A 6,880-nucleotide genomic window follows, 5' to 3' on the forward strand; every position below is an offset into this window, starting at 1 on the left:
AATGCCATCTCCTCCAGAATAATATGTGCAGCACTGATCATTGTGTTTCAAAAAAAGTGCTAAAGAACTGGCAGAGATTCAGAAAAGGGAGTTCAAATCTCAGAGAAAGACTCAGAGGAATGATCAAAGGGATGGAAAAATGCTCAAAAGGGTTGGAATTGTTTTACTTAAAAAGGTGATAGAAAAAGGTTACTCTTTCTTACATTGCACACCCATCACAATAAAAACATATGCACTGATAGTCTGGAAATGGTTGGGAACTTCTGATCTCCATTTCTTGTAATAAATGGACAGGAAAAAAATCAATTAAAGGGTGGTAAATTAATCATAAATACTTTTTCTTCCACATAGCAGAATAGAAGTCACTGTTCCTGGAAGTTGCTGAGGCTAAAATCTCAGAGATCCAAAAAGAACAGAGGTATCTGATGAACATCCTGAATTCTTACAAGTATGAATAACCTTTATTTTGGAATATGTATAAAACTTCAGGACTAAGGGTAAAAGCTTTGTATCCAGCAGAAGTCAGTTTAAGACCTAGAGGAACAGAAAGGAAAAAAAACATTGTAAATTATTCTAGATTAACCAAGCCAGAAATTCTCAATTTTTTTTTTTTTTTTCCTGTAGCTACAGATACGGTAAACAATATCCTTCCTAAGGTCAGAACGAAAATACTGGACTAGACAGACCTCTGGTCTAGTCCAGTATGGCAATTCCTAAGACAAAGGAGATTAAAATTATCTAGAAAATAAGAGTGGCATTACATTTTTCAACAGAAATAGATCAATAGCAACAGTGGTATCTTTCAAGTAATCCTACTGCTTAAATATCCAGGTAAACTGAATGCTATTGTTTATGTGACGTTTATTTTCATTATTAAGCAATACTTTTTATGTGATTTTATTCTTGCACTTTCAGGTATGATTTTTTTTTTTTCATTTGAATTCAACCATGCATTATATATTCTATCCTTACCTTAGCTCTACTTTGATGCAAACTTCATCCTAAAAAGCACCATGCTGCACGATTAGGTAAATTATAATTCATGGCGCATACTTTGTTGCACATACTCATCTATACATCGCAGATACTAGGCATTTCATTGTTTTAATGGCAGTATAGCTATTAAATAAAAAACAAAGAGATGTCTTTTAGTAGGTAAAGGAAACATTTATGGCCTCACTTCCAAAAGTTATATCCCAATAAATATGAAGAATAGGAGAATAAAATGTCATGAATTCCACAGTCATTTGCTAATATTACAGTATGCCTGTGATAAACAAGGCTAACCAGACTGTTGAAAACACTATTTTTGTACTCTTCAAAATTGTGTGCTTTTATACACTGATTCATTTTAATGAAATGTAAATTTAAAGTCTTATTTTTCCATTTGTTAGTACATTACTAGAGTATTTTGCATATGTCCATTATAACCCTTTATTTCCTTTGTCATTAAAACATTCATTCTTCATCAGTATCTGTTTTTCCTCAAAAAGATTATTTTGTTTAGATTTGTGTATTTTGCTTACATGTGTCCAAAATGGTTTTGTTATTAAAAAAATACATAACATGCACCAAATATCCCAACATTTTGCAAAACTACTTTTATTTTTCTTCAGTCACTTCAAAACATATACCAGCACCATTTCCTTTGGATAATTAGAAAGTTCTAAGGCTGCCTGCAAAGAATCGCATAGTCAAATGGACTTTGGCATGTAAAAACCTATCAGACACTGTGTACTGTATCGTGGTCACCATGTACCCCAATTAGAGCCTATTATTTTTCCTGAATTACGGCTCATTTCTTAAATAGCAGGAGGAAATATCAACAGTTGGTGAGATGTTTATATGTCCTGCAACATCTTATAAAATGAAGCCTTTGATTTTTAAAAAAATAAGAAAAGAATGGCTGAAGGAACATTGTCACAAAACTTTATGCTTTATAGATTCTATTTGAAAGTAACTAAAGTGAAAGAATCTTCCTGTGCAGCTCTGCTGGCATACAATCACAATCTTTCTTCCATTAACATTTAAGCAGGTACAGCTTTGACTTTATTTCATGCTGCATTTCTGAATGCTTGGTAAAGTGGCCTCAATGCTTTTTTTTCCTTAATGGAATATTATAAAGGTTTAATTTTAAAAACAAAAATACAGAACATCTAATGGCCTCTTTTCATTTATTTTTTAAGGAAGCAAAGCAATCTCCCAGATTTGATATGGCATTAGAAAGAGAGGTGTTTTCTCACTTTTTCCCCTGTTAATTTACAAATTTAAAAAAATACCAATAACATTTACAAAATGTTATTGTATTGTTAATGCATTATTATGTGTTAATTTTTATAATAAAATATTGTAGAGGGTTTAATTTTGAAAATTTTGTGCATGATCTCTTCTAGTCTTTAGAAAATTAAACCTGGGAAATCGTATTCAGATATATTTCTTTACTAATATTTTTAAGTGTTTTTCTATATATGCAATAACAATTCTGCATTGTATTCACTGAATTTGTCCGGAAAGCCACCATGCATAATCTCTGGATAAGCATGTGAGTTTCAAAGTGCTCTTTAGAATTAATTTGGTCACACTTGCACATGAGAGTTAGAGAGTAGTGAAAGGATGAGAGCATCTGCTCTCTCACAGTAGCCATAAATGAGTCCAGATTGGACTACGGAAAAACTCTTGATCTCATTCTAATCAGTGACAAAATTTTCACTGTAGTAATGAGACCACAGAGTCTTCATCTGTGTGATATACACATTACACAGAGTGGAATAATATGCAATTTGCAATTTGCATAAATTGGGTTTGCTCTGTTTTGTTCATATTAAGTTGAAAATTATTTCAAAGATATCTTTCTAAAGATCACTACCTCTCTTTCCTAAAGCATTTTTTTCAGCTGCCCCCTTTTCTTCCCCTGTATGTTCTACTTTTATTTGTTAAATAGTATTTCTGTCTCTGAGTGGCAGTCTCCATTGGCAGGCCTTCCTGAGACCTTATTTTTCACCCACATTAGCACTCAAATGCACCATCCAAAGTATAACCTGAATCTAGGCAGCTGATACATTTCTGCAACTGTAGAAGAAGTATGCCCAGCACAAGAACAACTAACTTGGAAATTAATCACAGCTACTTCTGTTCTATCTTCATTCTAAAACTTCTGTTCTCCTACAGACTATAACTCAGCAATTCAGGTACACAGGAATCAACAGGGCTCAGGATGCTCCCATACTATCATGATTTTAGGTCAGAATATTCAGCATTATGATTTTTTAAGCTAAACCCTTTTACTATGCACTTGAGCCAGATTAGGAACGTCCAAACTTGTCTGTTACTACATCGCAGGTAACACAAGAGAGGACGAGATTTTCTTTGCTGTTGGACTATGCTGGTGTGCCTGCTTGGCTCAGCACCAAAGCACCCCTGCACCGCATTCAAAGAGAGCAAGATCCCTCTGAGCAAGCCGGGCAAGGGTTTCTCAACATCTGCAGAGAGCAAGAAGCATTTCTGCCACCACAGAAGGCTCAAAGGGCTTTCAAATTTCACAGATGCATCTTCTGATCACTCCTGCTACGGATACAGAGAAGAGCTACAGATCTGACAGAAAAATAGATACTATGGGAGAGAAGAACTAGGCTTTTATCCTACCAAAAGTCAAGGTTTGATACGATTGCCCTCTGCAGCTACATCAAGAGGCAATGTATCAAAAAGAGAGAAATGTTATTTCATATCAAGGGTAATGTGGCACAAGAACAAATGAGTATAAATTGGGCATGAAAAATTGAAATTGTTCTGGAAATTCAAAGCAAGTGCCTTGTTACTGGTCACTGTTCTGAAATACTGGGAAGCCCAAATATCAAACTGTTTTTAATGTGGACTTTAATAAATTGCTTAATGGCATTGCATGATGCAATTTCTTGTAATATTAAAAAAAAAAAAAAAAAAGAAGTCATGCTTAGCTAACCAGGATATAGATAGGAACATCTGATATTTCATTGTTTGCCTCACAAACCGCAATGACTAAAGTCGCTGATTCAGGCACCTTTACAGCCAAGTTATCATCCTACTTGCTTAAGACACCAGTGCTGCAATTCATTTGTCAGTGTTCCTATTCTGATGTGCATCATCTTCACCTTTTCAAGGAGTAAATATGCAGCACAAGAAGGATTCACATTTCCATTCTGCTATCAATAACTGCCAAGTAATATACGAAACTACCTGTACCTTACTCTATAGTTATAAAAGCCTATAAAGGTAAAAAAAGTAGCACTAGATCACTCATTTTCTACATGCAAGTGGATTTTTTTTTTCCCCCCACTGAGTGTTCTTATAAGAAGGAAATACTAGATCTCACCATCTTTGATGGTAATGCAGTACAGATTTGGAGTCCGGAGGAATTCAATTTAAAACAGCAAGAGATTTTTACAGGAAGTCTTTTTTGAGTGTATCACTCCAAGTCTTGTCTTCTAATGTGATCTTTGAAATTGTCTTTTCAACTGAATAGGAAGTAATTATATTTTGTCTTAGTTTTATATGCTTACTACACATTAATAGTATAAATTACACACCTTGCACTCTAGTGTGTATTTTTTATGTGAAAGCTCAATATCTTTATGAAAGCCACTTGGACTCATTAGGAATTAAGTAAATCAGTTTTGCAGAAGTACAGGAGTCCTACAGACAGTATTCTAAAAATCAAAAGAATTTTCTAGAGAATTATGTTTTTTTCCATGGAGTATGCTGTAGAATATACACAATTAACAACAAAATTTTATACAAAAGTTGAAACAACACACTGGAAAAGGTGCTATTTTCCTCAAATTCCCTAGGACATTTCTACAAGGTAACTGCATGGAAATATATTAAAATAATTATTTTTCAATGATTACATTTTGGTCCCATTGCAATTCAATTGCACTTTGTGATAAACATTCACTTCTTTATAACACTGAGTTTATTCACCATTTCAGACACATACCATATTTTTGACCATGATGTATTATCAATATTGAAAAGACTACATAAATTTGGGGGTCAATCATTCTCAATCTGGTTCAATGATCATATCGTAAAAGAAATTGGAAATATTTTGGTGATCAATGGGTAGACAAAACTAATTAAATGAGAAAGAAATCTTAGTAATACATGTAAAATTGAGTTCAGAAGGGAAACACGTTTGAAGTTGTCTATAAAATGAAAGTATAGGCATATATCAAGCATTGTTAGAGGCAGCCAGTTTATCGATTGTGCTAATCACATCCAGAGGAAAATTACCTAAATAGGTAATTAAACTATACCGGACACAGAGCATTGCACTATGCTTATTAGCTCAGTACTCACTATCTTACTGGTCTTTAGCCATGAGACAATCTGTGCTTTTGGCACCTGTAAAACTGCCATTTTAGAAATCACAGCATACAGTCATAATGATCCAGAGAGATGAAAACAAACAACTGTATGATTAAATAGGGAAATCTTACACAGGGAAAATGATGGAAACATCTTTGATCAATAGCTGATGCTTATACAGATGCTCTAACCCAAAGGAATAATTAAATTGACATAAGTTATGTAAACTTAGAGACAACAGGACAGGCATACAGAAGCAGAGATTTCTAAAATTTTATAACTATATAGGAAAAAACTTCTGAAAAGAAAATTGATTTTCAAATCTGTGGACCAGTTCTAGAAAGAGACAAGTTGGTAACACATATTAAAAGCTCTGAAAAATGAGACACATTATAATTGTTACACAAATTGTATAATCTTCACACAAATTTATGATTTAGCTTTGAAATTGGATTCATTGGCACTGAGACAAGTAGTAATTATCTATAATGCTTACTGACAAGTTGGAGCATTAAAACCACTAGGTGCCACTTTTTTTTTATTCTCTAGGTTGCACAATTTAAAAAGAAAAACTCTGCTTTTCCAGCAAGTTTGAAATACATGACAGCACCTTTTTAATGCATATCTGTAAAGGTGACATACATTTCATAGAACGTTAAATGTGCCATTTGAATCTATTCATTCTTAAGAATTACAGATTTTACAGTTGAGATGTCTTTTACCCTATCCCAAAACTGGTCTTTATGGGTTTTTTTGCTTCGTTTGGGGAAATATGGGTTGAATTCATAAGACATAAGACACTTGTCATCAAAAACTATCATCTCAGTTGTTCCTTTGAGGTACTTAAAAAAGTGAAATTTTTGTTTTTTTAAGTCAGTGGCGATATTGCCATTGATCTCAATGGGGATTGGAGAAAGGAGTGTCACTGACTACACTCTTTTAAGAAAGAGGAAAAAAAATTACAAAAAATCCATAAAGTATTGACAAGTTCTATATTGATGAAGGAATATGTGCTTCACACACAAAGAAGCAAAAATAAATTAGCTTCAGCATCTCAACTGGATCAAGTTTCCAGTAACGATTACCTCCAACCTATTTTTATGCAGTGGACAATGGAACTGAGTCTCGGTATCCTGTTTTGGATCCTTGTCTTAAAGATTTCAAAACCACAAATGTCTGAAATCAGTGCAATTCCTTAGAGATACAGGTTTTTGTGCTGAGAGAGCTAAGTATCATTAGCACTTACCACCAGTACTTACATAACAGATTTTAGTGTTCAAGGGCATGTTAGCAACTGTTTCAAATGACCTGTAAGAGTTAGAGGTACTGCATTAGAAGAAAAATTCTGGAGAGATGGCACCAAAAAAAAAAAAAAGAAAAAATGGGGGGAAGGGGGGTAAGGACAGCAAAGATTACATAAATTGAAAATAAAGTATTCAGCTATAAAAAGAATATATTCAAATCATAGAAGCCTATGAAAAAGAGGACTGTAAAAGCACCTGGCAATTATATAGCAAAAATTTATCTCTGCAGACAC

The 6,880-nt window shown here is 33.7% G+C and overlaps 1 long non-coding RNA gene across 1 annotated transcript; it reads right to left on the reverse strand.

Moving 5' to 3' along the window:
• Window positions 1-450: 450 nt before the first annotated feature.
• LOC127016309 (uncharacterized) lies at window positions 451-6,650 on the reverse strand. Its single transcript, XR_007766475.1, has 3 exons — window positions 6,603-6,650; window positions 973-1,119; window positions 451-534 (listed from the first exon to the last, which is right to left on the reverse strand). It is a non-coding gene; the product is annotated as an uncharacterized LOC127016309 (long non-coding RNA).
• Window positions 6,651-6,880: the final 230 nt, after the last annotated feature.

Source organism: Gymnogyps californianus, chromosome 4, assembly GCF_018139145.2.
Source record: "Gymnogyps californianus isolate 813 chromosome 4, ASM1813914v2, whole genome shotgun sequence".
Classification (NCBI taxonomy): Eukaryota; Metazoa; Chordata; class Aves; order Accipitriformes; family Cathartidae; genus Gymnogyps; species Gymnogyps californianus.